This window comes from Vicia villosa, linkage group LG5, assembly GCF_029867415.1.
Source record: "Vicia villosa cultivar HV-30 ecotype Madison, WI linkage group LG5, Vvil1.0, whole genome shotgun sequence".
Classification (NCBI taxonomy): Eukaryota; Viridiplantae; Streptophyta; class Magnoliopsida; order Fabales; family Fabaceae; genus Vicia; species Vicia villosa.
In genome coordinates, this window is record NC_081184.1 from 77611324 (window position 1) to 77638850 (window position 27527).

General features: G+C 35.8%; 1 non-coding gene across 1 annotated transcript; it reads left to right on the forward strand.

The window, feature by feature from the left end:
• Positions 1-3049: 3049 nt before the first annotated feature.
• LOC131608313 (small nucleolar RNA R71) lies at positions 3050-3156 on the forward strand. Its single transcript, XR_009285579.1, has one exon. It is a non-coding gene; the product is annotated as a small nucleolar RNA R71 (small nucleolar RNA).
• The last annotated feature ends 24371 nt before the right edge of the window (positions 3157-27527 follow it).

Genomic DNA, 27527 nt, shown 5'->3' on the forward strand with positions numbered 1-27527 from the left:
CGCGTCGCACATGATTTCGAAAGGTTGATTCCAGTCGGGAGGTTGCATAATTGGCGCATAGATTAATGCTTGTTTAAGTGTATGAAATGCTTCAGTTCATTTATCGGTAAAGATGAATTCGGCGTCTTTCATTAATAGTTCGGTTAATGGTTTTGTAATTTTAGAGAAATCCTTAATGAAACGTCGGTAAAAACCAGCGTGTCCTAGAAAACTTCTTATTTCTCTAACGGTTTTGGGAGGTTGAAGGTTTTCGATGATTTCAATTTTGGCTTTATCAACTTCGATCCCTCTATCAGACACGATGTGTCCCAGTACAATTCCTTGTCGAACCATGAAATGGCATTTTTCCCAATTAAGGACTAGGTTTACGCTTACGCATCGTTTAAGTACCAGCTCAAGGTTCGCTAGACATGTTTCAAAACTTCCTCCACAGACAGAGAAGTCGTCCATAAAAACTTCCATTATTCCATCTAGGAAGTCGGCAAATATTGCCATCATGCATCTTTGGAAGGTCGCGGGTGCATTGCAAAGCCCAAAAGGCATTCGTCTATAGGCGAATGTACCATAAGGACAGGTAAATGTGGTCTTCTCTTGGTCGTCAGGGTGGATAGGAATTTGGAAAAATCCGGAGTATCCATCCAGATAACAGAAATGCGAGTGTTTGGCTAGGCGTTCGAGCATTTGATCTATGAAAGGTAAAGGGAAATGGTCTTTTCGAGTAGCTTTGTTTAGCTTCCTATAGTCAATGCACATTCTCCATCCAGTTTGGGTACGTTGTGCTACAGATTCGCCTTTAGCGTTAGTGATTACAGTAACTCCTCCTTTCTTTGGTACGACGTGAACAAGGCTAACCCATTTACTATCGGATATAGGATATATTATTCCGGCTTCTAGTAGTTTATGGATTTCCTTCTTAACTACATCACTCATAATAGGATTTATCCGCCTTTGATGTTCTCTAGATGTTTTACAGTCGTCTTCGAGCATTATGCGGTGCATACAGAGGGAAGGACTTATTCCTTTCAAATCTGATATGTTGTATCCTAGAGCGGTTGGGTATTTTCTTAAGACAGTAAGTAATTTCACAGTCTCGGTTTGTCCTAAATTGGCGTTCACTATAACTGGTCGGTTTTGTTCTTCGTCAAGGAATTCGTATCTAAGATCGGTAGGTAGTGTTTTCAGTTCTATAGCAGGCTTCTTCGGTCCAGGTATAGGATCAGGAGTAAGTGCCAAGCATTCACTCAAGTGGTTATCTTGATATTCCCCTCGCCAGTTGTCGTCTTCAAGGATTGGCGGCATAGGAATTTTTAGGATCTCGGTTTCCTTGTTTGGCTCGGATTGTATTTCATGAACACATTCGTCGATTATGTCAGCAGAGCAGCATGTGTCAATTATAGAAGGTGCTTTTAGGAATTGGGAAAGGATAAATTCTATTTTCTCCTCTCCTACTTCGAAAGTAAGCTTTCCTCGCTTTACGTCTATAATTGCACCAGCGGTTGCTAAAAATGGCCTTCCTAATATGATCGGGATGTTAGAATCTTCTTGGATATCCATAATGATGAAATCAGTTGGGATGTAGAATTGACCTACACGAACAGGGATATTCTCTAACATTCCTACAGGATATTTTACTGAATGGTCTGCTAGTTGAAGAGACATTCTTGTTGCTTTAAGCTCACCTAGATTTAGTTTCTTACAGGTTGAAAGAGGCATCAAACTAACACTAGCCCCTAAATCGCACAAGGCCTTCTCTATAATGGTTTTACCTATTACGCATGGTATAGAGAAACTACCAGGGTCTTTCAGTTTTGGAGGCATGTTGTTTTGGATGATAGCACTACATTCGGTGGTAAGCGCCACGGTTTCGTTATCCTCTAGTTTCTTTTTGTTCGATAAGATTTCTTTTAGGAATTTAGCGTACGAAGGCATTTCAGTTATGGCTTCTGTGAATGGTATGGTTATGTTTAATTGCTTCAGAAGTTCTACAAATCTTTTAAATTGCGCTTCGGTTTTTGATTTAGCTAATCTCTGAGGATAAGGAATTGGCGGCCTATAAGGCGGTGGTGGAACATAAGGTTTTTCCTTTTCAGATTCCACTTCGTTATCGTTCTCTTTAGTCTTAGCAGTTTGGTCATCGTTTGATGTCTTTTGGGTTTCCTTTGGCTCTTGTTGTGACATGGGTACGTTTTGAGTTCGAGGATCAACTGGTCCATCGTAATTCGTTCCACTTCGTAGTGTTATTGCGTTCGCATGTCCTTTAGGATTAGGTTGAGGTTGAGCAGGAAATGTGCCAGCAGGGACAGCGGTAGGTGCTTGTTGTTGAGCTACTTGCGAGATTTGGGTTTCTAGCATTTTGTTATGCGTAGCTAAAGCATCTACTTTGTTCGATAGTTGTTTTAGTTGCTCGCTATTGTGAATATTTTGATTCAGGAAGTCTTTGTTGGTTTGTTGTTGGGAAGCTATAAAGTTTTCCATCATGATTTCGAGATTTGACTTCCTAGGAGTGTTTTGAGCAGCTACAGGCGCTTTTTGGTAGCCAGGTGGTACAGCAGGTGCTTATCCAGGTGCGTACAACGCATTGTTGTTTTTATAGGAAAAGTTCGGATGGTTCTTCCATCCAGGGTTGTACGTGTTAGAGTAAGGGTTTCCTTGAGCATAATTTACTTGATCAAACGGGGTTCCAGTCAAGAGTTGACATTCGGCAACTACATGTCCAGTCAATCCACAGATCTCGCAGTTAGGTATTACAGCAGCAGCGGTGGCTGATGGAGTGACGGTTAAGTTCTCGATCTTTTGAGTTAAAGCGTCTACTTTTGCGATAACACGGTCTATACCACTTATTTCGTACATTCCTCCTTTGGTTTGGGCTTTCTCTAGAGCGGCTCGTTCTCCACCCCATTGGTAATGGTTTTGTGCCATGTTCTCTATGAGGTTATAGGCTTCATCATGTTGCTTGTCCATTAATGCTCCGCCAGCAGCGGCATCTATAGTCATTTTAGTGTTATATAAGAGACCACCATAGAAAGTATGGATGATCAGCCATGGTTCGAGTCCATGATGAGGGCATAGTCTAAGCATATCCTTATAACGTTCCCAAGCTTCGAAGAGTGATTCGTTATCTTTCTGGGTAAATCCGTTGATTTGACCTCTGAGCATAGCAGTTTTGCTAGGCGGAAAATATCTAGCTAAGAATACTCTCTTCAATTCGTCCCATGTGGTTATGGAGTTCGAAGGCAGGGATTGAAGCCACGCTATAGCTCTATCTCTCAAGGAGAAAGGAAAGAGACGTAATCGAATAGCTTCGGAACTAACGTTGTTAGCTTTGACAGTGTCGGCATATTGCACGAACACAGATAAATGGAGGTTAGGGTCGTCTACAGGGCTTCCAGAGAATTGATTCTGTTGAACAGCTTGGACCAGTGAAGGTTTCAGTTCGAAATTGTTCGCCTCAATCGCAGGTGGTGCGATACTCGAGTGCGGTTCAGCGCGCGAAGGAGCGGCATATTCTCTAAGAGGACGAAGAGCAGCCATCTCTAACTTTGGGGTGAACTGATTTGTTGGATCAGTAAAAATCAATTCCTGATTGATCGGAATTGGGTCTACTTCGGGAAGATTTCGAGCTCGACGTTTGACGTTAATGAAACGTTCGATCTCGTTAATTCGTTGTATTAAATCTCCTCCTTGTGAACGAGTATTTGGCATACAATCGTTCATAAAGAAAGGGAAGAATAATCCTAGTCTCTACGGTGTAACAGTGAGTTACGATATCGACTTAAACGATCCCCGGCAACGGCGCCAAAAACTTGATCGCGACTTTACGTGTCTATAAATCTGATAACTGCAAGTGCACAGTCGTGTCGTGTAGTTTTAAAAGATATCGAATCCACAGGGACTATGAATCGATCTACCGTTATCTAAGGTTACTATGTAAAGCTAGGAGTACTAAAATTTCGATTGTTCCTAAGGGAAAGTGATTGTGAGAAAATAAAGAATAATAATAAAAGACAGGTATCAGTATGTATTTCGTTTAACTAAAGGTGATCCGAAGGTCCATTGGCTTTTGCATAATCAAACTAAAAATCTTTACTAATTCAATTGATTAAAAATCCTCGTCTCAAACTTTCGCTCTGTTGAGTCAGACTACTATCCTAATCCTAATGTACGCTTTCGCCATCCCATTAGATTTTAGAAGAGCTTTTTGGAAACAACGTAATTAATAAAATGCCTATTTTATGAGGTTGTTATCTATTTAAATCTCCTAATCTCAAACTTTCGCTCTGTTGACTCGGAGCAAGCTAATATCCCTAACGTACGCTTTCGCCATCCCGCTCGAGTGTAAAAACAATTTTTGAAAATAAATAAGTTCCAATTAGTTTTAATACGCTTTCGCCATCCTTAAAACTAATGTCCTATGTCTACTATCTGGTTAAAGATCTCAAACTTTCGCTCTATTGATTTTAACCTTTGACCGTCTTAATCCCTCAAACTTTCGCTCTATTGGTTTTAAGACTTACTAATTAAATTAGACATATAAACCAAAAACAAGTGATAATTAATAAAACATAATTAAGCCAATTTATTTCGGATCCCTACGGTTAACTTACTTTACATACCGACACCTTTAGTAATTTAGCCAGACATATTAATATGATTAAACATGCATAAATCGGTTCAGTTCATAATAATAAGCATATTAAATGGCATACAGTATATCATGCAATAAATATAAATAAGGCGGTAAATAAAAACCTGAATTAAATAAATGGTAACTGGATCTTCAAGTACTGAACTTCCACCACATGTTGGCTGGATCGTTCTTCGGAATTTAAATGGCAGAAAATAAAAACAAGGAAATAAAACGATAAATCTAACGTAAGGCTAGATCTATAAAAAGTTAACAACAATTTCCAGTGTAGAAATCGTTATGAGAAAATAAGTGTTTAAATGAAAGCAGAATAAAGGAAAATGGTTCGCGGTACAATTTCGGCAGCACTTCGTTGGCAGGAAATCGGACTCTTTGGAAGTGAGATAGCAAGTCCTATTTATAGGAGAGGTTTTGCTGTGACGTTGCGTGAAAAGAGGAGCTTTTTTGCAGACTGGGCGTGGAGACGTGCGTCTCCGTTTCTTCAGGAGGCAGCTTGACTGACTTGAGACGTGCGTCTCAAGTGGAGAAGATGTAGGAACATGGAGACGTGCGTCTCCCTTTGCTGACGTGGCATAGAAGACGTGGAGACGTGCGTCTCCACTTGCTGGGCAGGTTTGGGCCACGCGCCTTTGGTTCCATGGTGGGCTGAATATCTCTTTTGGGCCTTTTGGGTCCTAATTGCACCCCTCTTTCGCTTCAGCACTCTTTTTCGTCTTTTAAGCATAAATATTGGTCATTTAAGCTCTATTTTCTTTCCTTTTCGCAAATAGTCGTAATTGAAGTGTAAAACCTGAAACAAAGCAAATACTCGCGTAATATCATAATAAACTAACATAATAAACGGAAAATGCTATAAATATCTATGGATTTTAAGCTAAATATACGATATAAAATCGTGTTATCAGTAATTCATGAATGGAGAGATATTAAATAATTATAATTGGCACATATATATTACCTAGCAGAGTTTTTTTAGAAGATGAAGAAAACAATTAGCAGAGTAGTTCACCAGTTCAAGACCTATCTAATTACATAGTTAGTTAATAATGGGGGTAATTAGTAACTGATAAGCATAATTAGTAGATGTAATTGAGTAGCAAGGAATAACATAGGTATTTCATAGTGGATACAAATTAGCAGGAAAGAGTAGAGCTATTATTTTTGTAGTAATAAATGACAGACTTCATTCACGGAGCAGGACTTGTATTATTGATGGAAGAAAATCAATAGTAACTATTGTACATATTAGTTGGGTAGCGGTGTAGTATTAAATTAATAGATACATAATAAGAACTCTAGTATGAAGTAAAAGAAATTAGTAATCTTAGTAAATAGTAAATTAGCTGGTTTGGAACGAGAATTGTCTGAATAATTACGGAACGTGTGTCAATTATTTTTGGTTGGATTGTTGGGCTGAATACTTGTTGAAATTATGTGAATTTCCTGGGAATTATTCACTGTTGATTTTTGTAATGCATGTGTCGTCGTTGATGTATCGTTGTGATGTTTTACTTTTATTGGTGATTTTGTTGCTGATTATGTTGTCGTGTCGTGCTGATGTGAAATTGTAGGCCAATGGCTAGTGACGTTATGGTGTTATTATTCTGTTAACCTTGTGATGTGCAGAAAATTTAGTGATGATGTGTTACTTCTAATTATTGGTAACATTGGTGATATAGGCTTATGCCTTTGTGATGAAGGATTAATGTTGTGGTGTGATGTTGCATGTGTCGAGTCACATGCATTGCATATTTCAATGACGGTCTGGATTGGCAAAATAGTGACGAAGGCTTGTGCCTGTTTTGATATGCCTCTAATAACTGGCATTTGGCGTGGCGATGGGGGCTGAAGCCTTGGGTACCACATGCATGTGCATTGTTAGTGTCGCATTTGGTTTTGCATAAGTGTGATTTAACTGTGCAGTGGTGTGATTTGATGTTATGAACATATGTGAAGTATTGTGACTTGAATTATGATGTGAATTACTTGTTGGATATTATGATGTGAATTTCGACGTTAATACTAAGAAGTGATGATTTTATGATACTCGAACTCTAATGTATATTGTTTTTCATACTCCTGTTTATAGGGTTCAATATCTCACCCCTTCTGTTTAAATGTTACCCTTATATGGTAACGTGCATGTTATGAAGATTAGTGCGTCTCCGGGATAGCTTGGAAGATGTTAATCTTCCGTTGCTTCTGTTGAGTCGGGTCTTCCTCTGCTATGTAAAACTCGGGAAGGGATGAACGCTTAGTCGTTGTGTATTGATGTTTACATTGTTTTGATAATATGAACATGAATAATTTCCGCTGCATATGAAAATGTGAAGTTAATATTTATGAAGTACACTTTGGTTCACCTGAATATTAGTGTAATATATCTGTTTAATTTAAATGGGAAGTTATTTTGTGATGTTTGATTTAATATGACGTGTGACATCCTAATTTCATATTTATAACTTGGAAAAGAATTACTCTGATTTCCTTAATATTCTACGAGGTAAATTAGGGTGTTACAAGACAAATGGTCTGGACCAAAATTGAGGAGCTTATTGAGATGTGGCTTGTGCGATCCCCTGCATTTGGCTATAATCTGAATCTGATGAATTAATTATCGTTTTTGTACCGTGGTTGTTATTGTCAGAGAGTCTGAATCTTAGAAAAGCTTAGGGCACGAACCAAAAGTGTCCCTGTTTTGTGATTAGCTCAGGGTGCATGGAGTTATTCCCTCAGAACTAGTGAGTGATGTGATTGTTCTCCAAAATGAAGTTTTTTTGGTACTCAAGTGCTTATGGTCAGCTAGAGCTTGTGCTATCAATGATAGGGGAAGTCAATGAATCATTAGTGTTATGATGATTTTTTTTGGAGCTTACTTGTTAATCAAGCCCATGTTATTTCCCTCTTATGAGGACGATGTTGAATAACATGATGATACATGTTGCTACAAGATATAGATAGTTTTTCCCCTATGAGGATATCTGAGGTTCTAGCCATATGAAGTCAGATTACACCATTCTACACCAAGAGGATGTGTTAGTTCTGCGAGAAGTTATTTTTCTACTGTAGTTAATCGGATAAGAAGATTATCCTACTGGTTGTTGGGAGTTGTCACGCTTGGTTTGTCTAGAGGTGTGTGACACAAATTCCAAGTGAAAAGAGTGTATTTGGAAAATTCATTTGAAGGCATTATGATCATGCCTCTAAGCATATGAAGTAGTCTGGAAAACTTCCTTGACCAAAATGACTGAAGATGTGTTTGAAGTTGAAGGCAATGTATGAAGGGATGTCAAGACATGCGTTTCTTGAGACCAACCAGGAAATGTTTTGGAAGATAAGATAGTGCACAGTCAAAAGGATTTGGATCTGACTGTTCATGGGCTATTATTAGAAATTGAGTTCCTTCAGAAGAATTAGTCCTTATCAAGAAAAGGCAATCAATGGTAGTCTTGGAAATGAATGTTTGAATTTGGGTATTTTCCTAAAATACCGATTTGTGTTGACTAAGACCAATACCATCGTTAGTTCCTATGCCTCCAGGTGGTTATATATATATATATATATATATATATATATATATATGTGTGTGTGTGTGTGTGTGTGTGTTTGTGTGTGTGTGTGTAATTCCATCTCCTTCTGCGTATTAAAATTGTTCAGTGCCTTACCAAACAATAGGTCTATTGGTCGGGTATGAGTGAAGTACCTCTTGGGTCTAGTTTTGAGATGGCTTTCTGTATCAGTTTATGATAAAATTGGGAGAGGAAATTTTTTATCAGCACTGGAGTCTGATGTTAGTGTTTATATCAGGATCACAAAGTAATAGAATGGAATTCCCTATTCAAATGATATATTTCCTCTTTGTGACATGTGTTATGAGTTTTGAACATAGTTATGACTTGTGTTTTGAGTTATCCGGAGTTGCAGGCTCCTGCCTTATGCCTAAATCAGGATAGTTCAGGTTGATTAATGCCTATTGCTAAAGGATTCTCGTGTGTCTCTGAGAATCAAAGCTTTGTCCTAGAAGTCAGTAGAGATTACTATTTTAAGGGGGGTATTTTCCAGCCTTCTTTTCATGTACTCCAAATGTAATCCTCAGGAGGTTACTACTATAAGTAGTACACACCACTATGTCTTCAGGTGTTTCTCTCATCCTGGAGTTAAGTTTTTGTGGTAATTAAGTCAGGTGACTCTCTTTGACCCGATTGTTCCTCCTGATGTTGGTTGTGCTATGTTATGGCTAAAAAGGGGGAGAGAACTTGTATTAAGACAATGAACATTAAAGTATTTTCTATTTGATGTGAAGACTGTCAAAGATGAAGACTAAAATCTATTGTTTCTCATGTTTGTAGTTCATGTCTTGTTTCTAATTGGGTTTAAATGTATTTATATTTGTATATATAGTTTTAGCCAAAATAAGCCAAAGGGGGAGATTGTTAATTCTCTAAATTATGTAATTGGCATTTATGTTTGGCTAAACCGTAGTAGCAACAATATGTATCATAGGATGTAAAACTTTCTAATAGAACACAGGTACAAAACAAAACAGGTACAACAAGAAGATGTCCTATGGAATGTTGGAACATGTTCTGGATTTGTAACAACAAATTAGTTGTGATTGAAGGCCCAACTCCAATTGGCTATTGGATATAAAAAGAAGGGTTTGTAACCTAGTTTTACACGACTCAAGATGTAGAAGTCTATGGTTTTTCAAGGTGAATCTCCCGGGTTGTGGGAAGATCACCATGTTATTCACGAAACCGTGAAGCAAGTGAAGTAGTGTCCACCTTAAAGCATGTAGGAAAGAGGTGTATTGTTCTTGGAGGAAGCTTTGAAAAAACTCTAAGTTATTATTCTTAGTCAAGAATCTTGGCTAGGTATTGTCATGGAAGCGTGCCTTTATGTTATTGTTTAAATAACTATTACAGGGTTGTAACAGTTAGTTATCACTAGGAGTGAGTGGAGGTTCTCTTGTCATAGATGGAGTTCTAAGATATAGGTTACATTGGGTGGCGACTAGGTAAACCAAAGGTTATTTATCTGTAAACCATAGGTTGTTTACATAAAATAGTACTACTGATAGTGGAATATTCTTCCTGGCTTGGTATCCCCCAGAGTAGGTGTTGTTGTTACCGATCTGGGTTATCAATCACTTGTGTTCTTTACCTTTCAGTACTACGTGAAATTCTTTATATCTTGCATGTGTATTTCATGACAGGCGGATGTCTTGACATCCTATAGGACATCTGGGTTTGCTACACCAGAATTTCACACACACACACACACACACACACACACACACACACACACACACACACACACACACACACATATATATATATATATATATATATATATATATATATATATATATATATATATATATATATATCAGAATTCGTTGACATAAGCTGTAAGTCTATAGTCTTATACCAAATCTTACTTGTTAATAAGAATGAATCAAATGATCATTTATTCTTCCTAAAAAATAGACAACATTTTCGGGCAAAATTATCATTCATTTTTTTAATTTCTTTATTTATTTGTATCTGACATTTTAATCATCCAATGTGGCATTTTAGGGCAAATGATCATTTCTTTATTTATTTTTATCTGAGATTTTAAAATCAAAACTAATAAATTTATTAGAGATTTGGGTAAGGGGGTTTGTTATGCAAGGGGAAGGTTTTAAGCACCCCTCACATCTATGGTACTCCATAGGAACCTCTTTAAAAATATTATTTTTGTTGTTGTTTATAAAATACATTTTTTGTGTTTTTGTTTAAATAGAGTAGGAGGATGAGAAAAGAAGGTTTTAAAAGTAAGCTCAGCAAGTCATTGCGTCTCAGGCCTACATACCCCTTAAGTGCAGTAGGAAATTCAAAGCTTTTGTAGTTCCTCTTAAAAGGAAAATAAAAGAGCCAAATGGCAAAATATTTTTGGGTGTTGAGATTTAACAATACTCAACAGGTTTTTAAAATATTAAGCTTTAACAATACTTAACAAGTTAAATAAAAGGAGCCAAACTTTAACAATACAAGGCTAGGGTTTGAAAGAAGTTGGTTGAGCTTTAACAATACAAAACCAATGGTTGATTTTAAAAATGTTCAGCTTTAACAATACAAAACCATTTTTAAAATAAGTGGGGTGCAAAGCTTTAACAATACTAAGCACAAAGATAAAAGAATTTGGAAGAGAGATTGAGTACCTTGACAATTTTAGTGAATACCATTCCCATTCCTTTGGATATTTCAACAACAACTTAAGAAATCAATCATAGATACCTCAAGTGTGTGTGTGTGTGTGTGTGTGTGTGTGTGTGATAAAATGTGTCACAAAAATAAATAAGTGAGTATAACAAAGAGATCAATGTATAAGATTCAAATGTAGATGATGGATAAGATGATGTTTATACCTTTGGATAATTTCATGTTTGAATGAAGATGATATATGATGGATGGATAGATATCTCATGCATGTGGTTAGTAAACAATGTATATATACAATAAAAATACCATAACTAAAGTAAAAGTACACAAGGATAAAATAAACAAGCATATGTACAAACACAAAGAAAGAGATCAAAGCAACAAGTCATATCAACATGGTGAAGCTAAGGATCAAAGATTCAAATTAGGGTTTTTTAAATATTAGGGTTTTAGAACCACACCTAAACCCAATTGATTTTTTAATGTTTAAAGTATCAAACTTTAAAGGAGATTGGGCCTAAAGTACATGGTATCATCAAGGAGACTTTAACCTAGCCCTAAATAAATTCATACAAAAATATACAAGAGTTTACTTGGTGAAATTAATAAAAGAAATGATTTTTTTTTAGGTTTTTAAAACATAAAAGACTTGTTTTTTTTTTAATTTTAAAATTACTAAACATATTATATTTTTGGATATTTAAATTTTATTCATAAAATAGATAGGTTAATTTAGAAGTGTGCAAAAAATGGTTCAAAAATAAATTGTTTTGCTATTTTAAATAAAATATAAAAGTTGTAAAAGGAAGTGACATGAACAAATACTAAAAAAAATAGATTTGGCCCTAGCAAGGTTTGAGCTCATGCCCCTTAGGTGAAAGGCTCAAAACATAGCCAGTGAGCTAATGTGCTCTATTTTTCAACCAAATACGCATGTAAATTTATATTGAAAAACAAGTTTTAAACCCATGTTGAACTTCATCTTCAACCTTCAGCTCGTGATTATCAAAGATTCAAACATGATCAAAACTTAACCATTTCCATATATAAATCTCAAGAACCCTAAAACTTCAATTTGAAATTAAAGTTGTAAATAACATTAATTTATATTAATTGTGGCTCTTTAATTTTCCTAGAAACCTCAAGAACCCTAAAACTTCAATTTGAAATTAAATAACAAATATGTACAATCAATCCCTAAAACCTTAGGGCTTTTACTCCCTACATGATTCTAAACAAGATAGAATCGAGCTTTGTTTAAAATGATGCACAAATGAGAGAGTTCAAGTTTGAGTTTTTACCTCTGAACTGAGAATCGAAACTTTCAATAGGGGTGTTACAGAGTTGTGCCAATGATCTTGATAGCTTCCTGATTACTTAGAGAAGCTTTTGGAATGTCTACTTGAGCTTGAGTAAGCCTGGAAGTATGAACCCGATAGCACTTGCAAAATAGAAAAATTTGAAATGGAAAGCTTGATTCCAGGTGTTATAGAAGTGGATTAAGGTTTTAGATAGCTTCTATGTGTTGTATGGAAGGTATCTGAAGTGTTAGTTTGGATAATGCTCGAGCAAAATGAAAGATTTGAGTTTAAGGCTCAAAGGTGTTATTTAATAGAGGTTTGATGGTGATTCTAGCTTTGAGATATTTTTGAGGGTGGTGATTATGATGAACAGCTTCTAAATGATATATAAAAGCTATTTGGAAGGTTGTTTGACACCCAAAACTCTCAGAATTTGAAATGGATATTGAAATGCAAATGACACAAAAATGGATTTTCAAGTGAGAGGGTGACTTGGAGAATTCTGGTGTGTTTGATGCAAGAAGCAATGCTCTCTATTTATAGACAAGAATTAGGGCTCGTGGGTGAAGAAATCAGAACAATTGAAGTTCTCATGTGAGAGTTATGTCACTTTTCTTGTTTGTGCAGAAATGAAGAAGTTATGGTTCCAATGGTGAGTTACAATGCTTTAAGCATGGTTGGGGGGCTTTCTCTGCATCATAAGAACTTGCTTGTGGTGTTTGGATTGCTTTTGGTGCAGAACAAAAAATATAGAGGTTCCATGGTACTTATGTTTGAGTTTAAAGCTTCTTTGTTAAAATGGAAGTCACCACTTTTGTACATAAATGGCATGAAACATTGGTTAAGATTTTAATCAATTGGTCCATAGCTCCAAAGCAAGTGAAATCAACTGTCCATCGTCTCTTGACCAAGTTAAAAGGGTCAGAAAGCAATGTTTATGCAGACTTGAATCAAAATGTGAACTTGGTTCTTCATGTTTATGGCTTGAATTCGTGTGTTTTATTAGTTTTTGTTTGTTAGTATTTTGTTTAATTTCAATAAAAAAATGCATCTTCTTGAAAGTTTTAGGCTACACACCAAACTTGATCTGCTGTCGCGCGCGGGTCAAAAACGAGTTAATTCTATAAAACTGTAGTACGACGGTAACGGTAACTCGTGTATCGTCTCTCAAGGATTCCTATTCTTATTAACTGAATGTAAGTCGAATGGGGGGGGGGGTTGGTTTGGTAGTCGAAAAAAAATGATTATCAAAAGCAATTATTGAAATAAGCTGTTTTTGTAAAAGTGATTATAAAATAAGCTAAAACGAATCAACCTACTGTATCGACTCCTAACTTATCATCGATTTATAAAATCCCAATTCCCTAACAGGTTCGTTCGTTCGTTCGTTCCTATTCGATTATAACAACTACTGACAAGCGCAATAGAAATTATACGGCAGATATTCCTGAATTCCGGATTAAGCAAACGGATAAAAACTGTTACGAATTAAGCAAACACAACTTTGATCGTTCGTGATAATATAAAAGCTATGTTAACACGAAATTGATTCAGGATCATCAATCAACAATCGAATTTAAGAAATCTATCCTATAGCAACAATCAAATTAAGCAAATAATTGGAATTATAGGAAGAATTCAAAGGAAACGAATAATTGGAATTATAAAAACCTCAAAGTGGAATCCGAGTCACAGCAGATTGATCCAAAAGTGATTAGTTCTCCATGAGTTCGTAAAACCTCTCAATTCAAAATCGTGAATAGTGTATGAAATGGTTTTTTCGGCTGCTGCCCTAGGAGAAACTAAGACAACCCGTTTTACAATCCAACTGGGTCAAACATACGACCCAGACCCAAAACTAATGACCCGAAACTTAAATAAAACTAGTGATGCAACTTCAACGAATATTCTGGCCCTTCTACATTCCGATTCTGACTTCTACTCCAACATAAGAATTGTAGCTCTTTCTCTTAGCTTTCCGGCGATTATTAGAACGCCGCAATCGGACTCCTAAAACTCCAGTTATGATCGTTTCCGTGCAGACTACTAAAGCTGAAAAATAAATATGAAAATCAAATAACAATAAAAATAAATAAAAATATAAAAACATAAAAAAAAATAGAAAAACAAAAAAACCAAACCATAGAAATGCCTAAGTACAATCATAAAGGAATGTGCATCAAAATGCACTGATCATGCCCTATTCACAAATTCATATCTCATGGCTCAAGTGTTGAAATTTCATGCTAATGGTCTCTTTGGAATTCCTTTTTTACATACTTCAATCCACTTGTTTGTTGTTTCTTCAAAATCATTTTGGAACTAGGTGAAAATTGGTCACAAAGTTGGAAGAAATCTAGGTTAAGCTCATATCTTCCAAATGTTTCACTTTTTTGGGAAAGTTGGTAAGCTCATATCTTCCAAATGCTTCACTTTTTTGGGAAAATATTGTATGTGACAAATTGTATATTGGATCAAGATCTAAAATTTACATGTTGGAAGTTTTTCAGTTGCATAACTGAAATTTGAGGTTACTTGCCCATGAAGTTATGACCAAAACACTTGATTTTTATTCTTGATTGATTTTATTCATTTTTATTGATCAAATGAATTAATAATCATATTTTTATAATTTTGATTTTCAAAAATCCATAGTTGAAAAAATTTCTCAAAAGTCAAAGGTTGACTTTGCACACTTGATTTTCTCCTAATGAATTGCATTCTTGTGGATTTCAATTGAAACAAACTCTCCTCTTCAAATGAATGATGTGAGTGGATTATAATGATGTATTGGAGGATCTTTAACCATGATTTGATCCATGGAGCCATGTCCTGATTGAAAGTCAACTCCACAGATGAATTAGGTCAAAAACCCTAATTTATGCACCAGATGAAATTGGAAGTTGTTAATCTTGAATTGAGCCACTCTTGGACTTTGATTTTTATAAAGATAATAACTTAAGCATATGAGAATTCTTGAGCTCCTTTGTGGGTCTCAAAACCCTAATTTTGCGAGTCCCTTGATTAACAACCTACCTTGGAAAACAAGCAACAAGCAAAACACATTCTACTTTTTTGTATATTTTTTGTTAGAAAATGATATATGGATAATGATGGTAATGATGATAATTATGATGATAACTATACTATGCAAAAAATGATGTGGGATCTCAAGGGCAAAAATTGGGGTACAACACGTGGGAAGTTTGATGGTGATAAAGAAGGGTGTGGTCAAAGTTAGTTTTATTGGAGCCCCACAATGGGTGCCATCGTACTTGTAACACCCCGAAAATTATTTCTAATTATTTAATTTAAATAGGAAAATTATTTAATTAGAATAATTGATTTTATGATGAATATTGAGAAATGTTGGAAAATAGTTATTGGGCTGTGTTGTGGTTAGTGAGAAAGGGAGGTGTTAACTTGTTAGGCCCATTAACCAAAGTTATTCTATTTCTCATAAAATAGAAGGAAAGTGTGGAATAGGAGGGTTACAACAATTGGAAGAAGAGAAAGAACGTGAAAATTAACTGAAGAGCTTTGGAGAGGGGAAGACCAAAGATCAAACCTAAGGTAAGGGTGGATTCTTCCTATTACTAAGTATTATGTGACTCTAGGTGATAGGATTGATTATCTTGTGGTTCGATTCAATTATGATGTTTTGGGCTGAATTGTTAGGTTTTGATGATTTTGATGAATTTGATGAAATTGATGAATGTTTGATGTTAGATGACCTCTAAAATGTGTTATAATTGTAGTATATTATGTTATTTGATGATGTTTTGATGTGGGAATGATTATGGTGTGATTTGATTGGAATTGGGAGAAGAAGGAGGTCTGAATCGCAGTAAAATTCTGCATCTGCGAAGCATGCGTCGACCTGAGTGTCAGCTGCGTCGACCTGAGCATCAGTATGCGTCGACCTATAGGGTCAGCGTGCGCTTACCTGAGAGTGGTAAAAGTGCTATGCGTCGACCTGAAGGAACCTATGCGTCGACTCACTGCATGCAATTTTTGAAAAATATTCTGAAGGTCATAACTTTTGATCCGGTTGTCCGATTTAGGTGCCGTTTTGGGCGTTGCGAAGCTAATTAGATGATTTATTTGATAAAGTGATAAAATGGGCAGTGGCCGACTTTATTTTTAAAACTCAATTGAATTGTTTTGATGTATTGAAATATTATATATGTATATGTGCTTATATATATGACAATGTGTTGTGTGATGAGAATACGTTATGCGATTGTGAATAGTTTTAATTGTGAATGACTATTTGATGCATGTATTTGTGTTGGTGTTTAGACGATGATATCCATTGAGTGATGTTGGTATATAACATGTCGTAGATGATGCATGTTTCGTGATTATACTGTTGGGTTGTTGGCAATTTATTATATTGTGTGCAATGATGATAGATGTAACAATGTATGATTATGATAATGATTGGTGATTTGTGAATATTAATATGCTGTTAATATTAATATGTTGATTGTGGTGAACTCATGTGAATGATTGAATGATGCTTGGACATGTACATACTTGTTTGTGATGATATTGGTGAGATGAAATGAGATGATGTTGAGCATCGGATCGGTGATGATATAAGTATGTGATATGTGTGCATTCATTCATAAATCATTTGCATTGGATCCCATTGATGAGTGGATCGTTGGTGGCTAATTCCCATTGTGCGGAGATTAGTAAGCAGTCATCGTGTGCCCATGGGGGTGTGAGCGATGAGGTTAGTCGTATGCCCAGGTGGGGTGTGAGCGACTTGAAGGGCAGTATCATAGAGAGAAGTCATGTGAATGTGATTCACGAATGTTGGTACCACATGCATAGTGTCAGTTGAATCATATGCATTAGTCATAATATGATTGGGTGAAATCCAGTGTTATGTCTTCGTGTGTTTATATGATTGATGTATTAAAGAGTTGTTATTAATATAACTTGATTATTGATGTAATGATGAGTTGTGGGCTGGTGGCCAATATTGCTGAATTGATGCAATGTAAGTAGATATGGTAAGTATGATGATGTTCGATAACTTGGATAACTGAATGCATGTAAAATTGGGTGAATTATAAGCTATGATGTTTTGTTGCCGACGGTTATATAATGCTTATTAATTGTGAATGAAACTCACCCTTACATGTTGTTTTTCAGATTGAGGAGTAGCGGATTAGCTGATTCGGTGAGGACAGCTCTTACAGTTCATCAATGAGTCGTGTCGGTCATGCTCTGATTCTAACACTGGGGAACGCTAGTTTAGAGACGAATTACTCTGTTGGTTTTTTCGTTTTATAATTGTACTGGAGTAACTTGCATGGATGATGAATATGCAATGTTATGAATTATAATCCGCTGTGTTGAGCATGAATTGTGTTTTATGTTAAATTGTTCCTCGTGTGGCATGACAATTGACTATGGTATTTTATATTAAAGTAATTGTGATACCCTTGTATTTCATGTTTACTCTGAATTATATGATTATTTCCGCGGGATTTAGAAGGGTGTTACAGTACTAATAAAAAATTTCATGTGTGCTTGTTCCCCTTGCAAGGGCAGGGAGATTCGGAGGCCTTAATAAGTTTTTAACACAATATAGTGGTTAAGGCTTGCCCACGATGACAGGAAGCTTTATACATAAGTGTTTTGAAATAGTTTTAGGAGTCATACTCATGTGAGGTGAGAGACTCTATTGATAACCAATGATGTTTGGTAGCAAGTATATAGTTACAGTCGGTTGTGTGTTGAGAGTTTAGTGAGACTTGTTCTCTTTAGGGTGTAGAGAATGTGTGTGACTTATGATCTGTCTCTTCTTCCTTTAAGATGAGATATATTTATAGAGACCCTTTAGAACTAGGGTTTGAGTACCCTTAGTGGTGTCAACAACTTCATTTTCATTGGGGGAGTTATTGACCACCTATATTTCACGCCTTAGTGGAGACTCCTTGTAATACGGTGGGAGATCTTTTAAGTAACCCTCTAATCACCATTTTGAGAGTGATAAACGGGGACATAAAAGTAATTTCATCTCCCTTAATATTTAAATTAACAAATAAATATTATAATTATTTATAAACCTTTCATTAACCCATTCATTAACCCTTTTATATTTTTCCATCATTACTAACATGAAAAAATTTCTTGGAATTGTGCAAAATTTCTTGGAATACAGCAAAATAACCTCCATGCTTCCTCTCTTAGGTTTCTGAGAAACCCTTCAATTTTCTCTCCTTAATCTATATATTATGGCTACCAACCAACAAATCCTAAACTACAAACAATTAGGTTTTTTTGTTCTTCCTCTTCCATTACATCTATCGATTTTAGGTTATTTTTTCATTTTCTTCTGCAATTCCAAAAATCATTTTAATGCCCATCCATCATGTTTGAATACGATTCAAATACGATTCACAGTATTTTGTTTTAAAGTCTTGCTGTTTGTTGATTTTTATTTTCATTGTAAGCAGAATATGAGTCGAAAATTTGATCTGATTACTTTGTTTATTCGTTGTTCATCACAGCTTCGCAGATCCGCTTTGATCCATGTTTTTCTCTTCCTTATCTCTCTTTGCATACAACATCAACAAGTAAAAGAATGAATCAGAGAAGAATCAAACGATTTTGATGGCAAAGACAGTGGTTTGCGTGGATCTTTTGTCGACAACGTGAAAGTTTTCGGTGGAAGTCGTAGACGACGACAAATTCAGTGGTTGAGGGTGGAAACTGCATGTTTAGATTTTTGACGGCGAAGACGATTCTGCGTTAGCCGGCGTGATTTCCGGTGGCAGGTTAAGGGCGGTGCATAGATCCAACGGCTGCAATCGGAAAAGTTCCTTCCCTTTATCCCTTTTTATCTCTTTGATTTCTTCTCTTCTTCCGAGTTTCCAATATACTGAGTTGTTGTTATTTTGTTTTCTTAACTACCACTTGAAAACATTACTTTTATAAGTTTAATGATACAGATCATTACCTACTCTATATTCAATTCACTAAATCATAAAATGTATATTTTATTCTACTGAGAGTATGTATTAGATCGATTGGAAATTGTTTAGTTTTTCAAAAAAAATTGCTATGGCCTTTTTACTTTTCTCATACCTTTTCATTCCAAAAGGTAGTTAATATTTTTTTTCAATGTGAATAAAGTAGTAATGTAGAAGAAGAAAACCCAAGTAGCAGTATTTTAAATCATCAATTTTTTACAAAAATATCTATTTTAGATGTAAGTTTACTAATTATATATAAATTTACTAATTTTATATATTATAATCAACTATTAATTTAAAATTGATTATATGTTACTTCAGTATGTGACTAATAATAAATATTTTTATTTTGTTTTGATAAAAAAATATATGAATATTATCTTTGCCATCTCTAAATTAAATCAAATTAGAGCCATTATTTCATATCCCTAACAATAATTACTAATAATGTGATAATAATTTTTATCGATTCCCCCAACCCCATTTCATAATCTTATTTATAATTTTGCATCCATAATTTTAAAATTCCTAAGTCTTTTTTTCCATACCCTTAAACATCAAACACTGGAAATTATTAATTTTCTCATTTTAATTGTTACCCTATTTAAAAGATATTAAAATTTTAAATTTAGTATAATGACATTTATATTATTATTTTAATTTGTGCCAAATATATTAATATTTGTAATTTATGAGAGGATTGTAATAGTATTTTTGTAACATTTATATTATACACTCATTATTATAATAATGTTTATAATTGGTGTATAATTAATCAAACGGTGTATAATTAATAAGGTTTAAATTTTGATAATTAGATTCTTTTATATATAGAAGTCATTAAATAATTAATAGTTAGTATTTTTATGAATTAATTAAAAATAAATGTTTGAAAACGTGATCTACCTTAAATGGTTTTTTCATGTAATGAAAAGTTATAAAAATTAACTGAATACTAATTATTATTAACATTTACTTATTATTAATATTATTCATATAGTTTATTTTTTAGGTATTTAAAAACATGGAGGTTAGTTGAGCAATACCATCTGCATTTGCATGAAAATTTAAATGAGATAAATAAATTTTTTTAAATAATAATTAAAAAGAATAAAATAATAAAATCAAATAACAAATATTTAATTTTTAAATTTAATTTTATACAAATAACAAATATTTTTTACGAAAAAAAATAATATTGTCTTGAAAATATATTTGTTTTTATAGAAAAACATGAAACAATTATGAATAGTGAATACACAATTTTTTTATGAATACACAAATTTGTTATGGTCGAGACTATTTAATTTATATATCTTATATATATTTTTTAACAATAACTATATAACACATATTTAATATTTATATCGATTTTGCACAACCCGTACGAACGCACATGTTGTTATTAAGAGAGAGGTTTCAGAGAGAGAGAAAACAAAACCCTAAATAAATTAGTTTTTTTTTGCCTCGGATGCCTAAGTCAAGGAAGATTAACAAAAGTCCACTTTGGATTGGGGTCCGAAACCCTTTAAATTTTTTCTTGTTGGACAAAACATGATGAGTTCCTCTCCTTTACGGAAGCTAAGTGGAAGGATTTTAATATGCATGGAAAGGCAATTTACTCGTTTAAGGAAAAATTGAAGATGTTGAGGGGGAGTTGAGGGAATGGAATAAGGAGGTCTATGGCTATCTTGATCTAGAGGTTAATGAAGCGGTGGATGATTTGAACAATTTGGATGTTTTGGCGGCGGAGGGGGGGCTTTTAAATTTAGGGGAGTTGGCTTCGAAGAGGTTTGCGGCTTCTTCTAAGGTGTGGGAAGTGGTGAGAAAAAAGGAAGGAATTCTTCGTCAAAAGGCAAGGGTGTTGTGGCTTGAGGAGGGAGACTCTAATTCGAAATTCTTTCATAAAATGGTTAAAATCCGAAATAGGAGGAATTCTATTTTGGGTTTACAATCTTCAAGGGGTTGGATTGATAATGTGGATGAGGTTAAAGAGGATGTCAAGAGACACTTTGTTGAAAGATTTTCGGAATCTATGGACGATAGACCGCTTTTAAATGGCATTCATGTGAACCGGTTGACGGATGAGGAAACTTTTTTGTTGGAAACCCCTTTTTTGGAGGAAGAGATTAGGGAGATCATTTGGAATTGTGACGGGGATAAGAGTCCGGGTCCGGACGACTTTACCATGGGTTTTTATAAGTCTTGTTGGTCTTTTTTAAAGAAGGAGGTGGTGGCGTTTGTAAATGAGTTCCACTCTTGTTCCGTGCTCCCTAAAGCGGTTACCGCTTCTTTTCTATCTTTGATACCTAAGGTTGATAATCCGACGTCTCTTGATGATTACCGGCCAATTTTCCTTATCTCTAGTATGTATAGGATTTTGGCAAAGTTGTTGGCGTCAAGATTAAAGGTAGTGGTAGATAAACTTGTATCTAAATGTCAATCCACCTTTATCCCGGGTAGAAATATGTTGGATGGGGTTCTTGTGTTGAATGAGTTGATTGATTATTCGAAGAGGACTAAAAAGAGTTGTATGATGGTTAAGGTGGACTTTGAGAAAGCTTATGATTGTGTGTCGTGGAATTTTCTTAGAGATTTGCTTAGGAGAATGGGGTTTGGTGATCGGTGGAGGAGTTGGATTGAAGCGCTTGTGTTTAATAGTTCAATGTCTATTCTTGTCAATGGTAGTCCTACCGGCAATTTTGAGGTGTCTAGAGGCTTACGTCAAGGAGACCCCCTTTCTCCTTTTCTTTTTCTTTTGGTGGCGGAAGGACTAGCGGGTATGGTTAAAGTGGCAGCTTCTTTGGGAGAGTTCAAGGGTTTTCACTTGGATTCAAATTCTAAATTGGAAATCCTTCAATTTGCGGATGATACCGTTCTTACTGGAGAGGACTCTTGGACTAATTTATGGACCTTTAAAGCTATTCTTAGAGGTTTTGAGCTTGCTTCGGGTCTTAAAGTTAATTTATTTAAGAGTAGGCTCTTTGGTGTTAATCTCGATTCGGAGTTTATCCAAGCGGCATCATCCTTTCTTTGTTGTGACATTGATTCTTCGGCCTTTGTTTTTCTTGGGATTCCGGTAGGGGTTAATCCGAGGAGGTGTGCGGTTTGGAGACCTATTGTAGATAAACTCAAGAGGAAACTCGGAGGGTGGCACCGCAAACACCTATCCATTGGAGGAAGAGTGGTTTTATTGAATTCTATTTTGTCTAGCATTCCGATTTTTATGTTCTCTTTCTACAAGGCACCGAAGTCTATTATCAAACAGATTATTTCAATTCAACGTTCCTTCCTTTGGGGGAGTGGTGAGGAGAAGAAGAAGATTAGTTGGATTAGTTGGGATAAGGTGTGCAAACCGGAGTTAAAAGGGAGGCTTGGTGTGAAACATTGTGGGAGTTTCAATTTGGCTTTATTGAGCAAGTGGAAGTGGCGGATCTTGAAGGACGAGAATTTTTTATGGACTAACTTTCTTTCTTGTAGGTATGGAGATATTAAAAGAGCGATGCTTCGAGAACCTTCCTTTAATTCTAGGAGCAAGGTTTCTTTATGGTGGAGGGATCTTTGTTCCGAAGGAACGCTTTCTTCCAACAATTCATCAAATTGGTTCAAAGATTCAATTTCTTGCAAACTTGGAGCGGGTAATATATTTGAATTTTGGCTTGATCCTTGGTTGGGAAATACTCCTTTTAGTATTCTTTTCCCGGATTTATTTTGCATGGTGGTTGATATTCATTGTAAAGTGGCGGAGCTAGGCGATTGGATTGGTGATTCGTGGGTTTGGAAGCCGCTTTTTCCGGGGATTTACCTTCATGGGGCAGCCGCGGCTCAACGGGATTATTTAGTCTCTCTACTTCTTCCGGTGTCCCCTCTTGGTGAAGAAGTGGATAAGTTTGTGTGGTGGAGGGATGTTTCCGGTTTTTCGGTAAGTAATGCTTATAATGCGCTTGTTTTGTGTTTATTTCCGGAACCCGATGGGAATTCTTCTATTTCATCTACATCTTCTTCTTCTATGTCTTTGGTTTTTTCCCGTTTATGGAAAACGAAAGTGCCTAGCAAGATTCATCTCTTTGGATGGAGGTTGTTATGGAATAGGCTCCCCACAAAGTCGGAATTGGTTAAGCGAAATATTGTTGCTTTAAATGGGATGGTGCTTTGTCCGTTGTGTTTGGAAGTTGATGAAGATTTAGGGCATCTCTTTCTATTATGTAGGATCACTTCTCTTTGGTGGAACCGATTATGTTTGTGGCTTCGATTGCCTTTTGTTGGATTTACTACTTCGATTATTGATCATTTTCTTTGGTTGGAGGGTGCTTGTAAATCGACTTTTTCTTTGGATATAGGTTGGTTTTTTGGATTGATTTTTTGTTGGGTAGTTTGGAAGTGTAGGAATGATATTATTTTCAATAATCTTGTTTTGTCTTCCTTTGATGGTTTGGGTTTGATCAAGTTGATCTCTTGGGAGTGGTTGGTTGTCTTCTACAAAGGGGATGTTAAGGGTGTTTGGGAAGAGTGGTGTATTGATCCTAGGCTAGTGCTTTGTTGATTGATTTGTAGAGTTGTGGCCTCTTTTTAGTGTTCTTGTTGTAATTTTGGGTTATAGCACCCCTAGTGCTATTTATTGAATCCCTTTTGCTTAAAAACAAAAAAAAACAAAAGTCCACTTTTCAATACTTGGAAAAAAGCGTTTTGGGAGCATATCATTAATTATTATTTTTTAACTTCCAACTACTATTATTATGATGCAGATCTATTGAGTAGGCTCATATGCTCATACTGTTTACTTCTATCTACACGTTTCCAAAACATCTCAATGCAAATAACCATTAAATAATCAACATATATTCCAAATTCCAAATCCTCATGTTAACTCAAAAGATTTTGTATTCAACACTTAATAAAGTTTTTTTAGGTTTCCAATAATACATTTATTTTTCTTTTATTTGAAAGCATAAAGTTAAAACTTTTGCATAACTTTATTAAATCCAACTTATTTATAAATAAACAACCTAAAACCATAGGAGGTATGAATATCAAATTCAAGACATGGGCTTAATTTCTTCCAATTCACATCCATTTTTACTTAATAAATTAGTGATATTTTTGTATAATGAAATCATTTATATTCTATTAAGTAGAATGAAATCTTTTTGAGTCATATCTTATTTATTTCATTAATCAATATATTCTTTCCATTCAATTTATTTTATTATATATTAAATTAGAGGTCTATTTTATACATTTCCTACAAAAATATTTATGGTAATAGTTCGGAAAAAAAATTTATGAATTTTTTTTATGATCCAAATATTTTTATTAAGATAAATAGAAGATATTTATGGTAATAATTCGTACATATTTTTTGACGGGCCGACAAAATATTGATTAGATATTAGAGATCATATGTTTAATGACTTCTAAATTACTATATAACACGATCTCTTCGTTCCCAAAATAAATAAATAAATAGAAACACACAATTCAACATCTCTCTTCTCTTTAAGTTCATGAAAATAAAAGATTTGAATGTAACATTTTTTTAATAGGACATGAAGAATATTTTTTAATTATAAGTATTTAATAGTTATAAATTATTAGGAAATTAAATTATAATTAGGGACATAAAAATTTAAAATTGGGATTAGATTTTTCTCACTTAAAAACGGAAGGATGAGATTTCAGTTTAAAATTGAGATTAAAAATTTCTCACGTAAAAATTAATTAATTTACTTACCAAATTCGATTTTATTTTATTTTTTATAATTTACTTATCACATTCAATTTTTCAAAAAAAATTCTTTTAATTTTTCAACCATTGTTATTTATACAACTTAACTATGTTTAAATTTATTTTATATTAGATGATAAAATCATATAATATCAACATAATCTATAAATTTACAATACAGAAGAATTTAAAAATTATAGTCATGCTCGATGGGCCAAACCTATTTTTCGGACAGGCCGACAAAATATTTACTTAAATTGAACATATATTAGAGATCATATGTTTAATAACCTCTGAATTACTATAGCATATAACTTCTAAATTATTGCACAAATTTAACAAACATAATATTATTTAATTTATTCAATCTAATCAAATTATTAAACCAATATGTGTTTTTGGTATATAATATATTTTATTTTATAATATTTGTTAATAGAAATTGTAAAATTAAAATTATAAACAATTATAAAAATTACAGGCATGTCCGACGGGACAAACCTGTTTTTCTACCATATATTTAATTTAATAGAAATTAACAAATCTATATATATCCTGACAACTACTGCAACTTAATAAATTAAATTAATATTTTTATGACAATCAATATTGACATTTTTTCTGTTAATTCGTATAAATTAATATACATTTTTAATTATAACTATATAATATTTATTTAATATTCATCGACTTTACGTGACCCGTGTGAATGCACGGGTACTTTACTAGTGATCGTACCTGATCAGAAGAATCGTCGTAGGCTGCTCGGACTGGATCTTCTAGGAAGGAGGAGGGGGGTGTACCTGCAAGGTACTCCAATGCCAAAGTAAGTTGACGAGCAAAGGAGCGCAAGTACTAGCTAAAAGTGAGTAAGAAGTGAATACCTGACCCTCTAGTCAAAGAGGGTATATATAGCCCCCAGCGCTGGGCCATGATCTCGCTATTGGGTTGGATTCCCAAGCCCAACTAGGAGACTGCCAGGTTTCCTGAGCGGAAATATCGGAGGTGCGTGTACGCCCTCTGTCCTGGTTAACCACTCCGAAGTCCAAGGGGAGACGCGGTCTTTTAGGAGCCACGTGGGATCCGAGTTATTCGGAGGGTTGAATATGAAGGAACCCTGCGCGGAGCAGGGTCCTCGGCAATGAAGATGTCCGGGGAGTGTTAGTGCCGAGCATGGTTATATGCTCCGGGCAGCCGGGTGCGTCCAAGGCGTGTAGGAGGGCCATGGAAGAACGTGGGCCTCTGAGGCTTACTGGGCCAAAAACTGTATTGGGCCTAACCTTGGCCCAGTCCAGAACAGGAGCCCCCCAAGTCGGAGTTTTCTGGTCAAGAAGCTGTGACTTTATCTTATGCTCGGACCCATGTCCTCGGAAATGCTCGGTGAGATGGCCCCTCGTCATCTAGATGTGCTCGGAGGAACATCCTGTGGAGGGCGAAACGTCGCGCGTGGGTGACACGCGCTGACGTGGCATAGGTAATGATGACCTAGGGTCTAGGAGGCGGCGCTTGTCAGGAGAGGTAACGCTTCGCCTTCCGAGCCTTTTCCCTATAAAAGGGGGCGAATTCTCTCATTTGGAAGTTTTCCTCTCTCTGTTTACCTGCTCGGATTCAGTCAAGAGTTCCTCGGAGAATAGTCTTCTAGCTTGTTCATCATACCAAGGTCGTCACCTACCGGAGAATTCCCCCCGGTCATCATCATCATGTCTATAAGTAAGTCCGTTTCGCTCGTCGTTGCTTTACTATTTTTCATAGGATTTGTGTGTTTTGCTTTCGTGGCCTTCGTCACCAGCGTCTTCCCCAGGTTATCTAAGCGATGCCCGGGGGTTAGTGTGGGTTGGTGGACCGGAGGATGTTGGCGTTAAACTGTTTAGATAAGTTTTTCCGTTGTCGTGTCATTTGTGAGTCCTCGGCTGATGAGCGTTTTTCCTCGATGGGGGTTTAGCCGGGGGCTCCGCTGCTCCTGCTCTACCCTTTCGCTTGTATTGCGGTGGAAGGGTGGATTTGATGAACCGTCGAATTCACATTTTCCCTTCTGCATGCAGGTGGATCTGATTCGAGCGCTAGTTCGGAGTCTGGCTCGGAATCTGACTCGTGGAGGAGTGAGTCGGATGATTCGACGGCCACTAGCTCTGAGGTTGAGATCATCGAGGATCAAAACGCGCCCTCTCCGGTGGGTCATGACCATGTTGATTCCCCGGGTTCGGATGCCGAGGGAGGGGTTTCCCCCATGCCTTTGTTTAGTTACGAGTGTACGGTTGCGCTCGACTGGATAGCCGATGAAGCCTTGACGGTCGTTTCTCGGTATACTGAGTCTTTGGATGGGGCCTTCAGAGAAATTGAGATCTTGGGGGAGGGTGAAGCGCCGAATTACCAAGTGGTTTGCCCGTCTCAAGACGAGCGCATATGCTCTCGGTTCAATGGGGACGGCTTTGCAATGTACGAATACGTGTTCAAGGAGCTCGGCTTCCGATTACCTTTCTCCGACTTTCAGAAATCGATGATGGCATTTCTAGGTTTGGCGCCGTCCCAATTGCATCCGAATGCCTTTGGTTTTATGCGAGCATTCGAGATCGTTTGTAATTATTTGGGGATTGGCGCTACGACCGCATTGTTCGGCCGGTGTTTCCGTGTCCAAAGGCAGGCGGCAGACGGGCG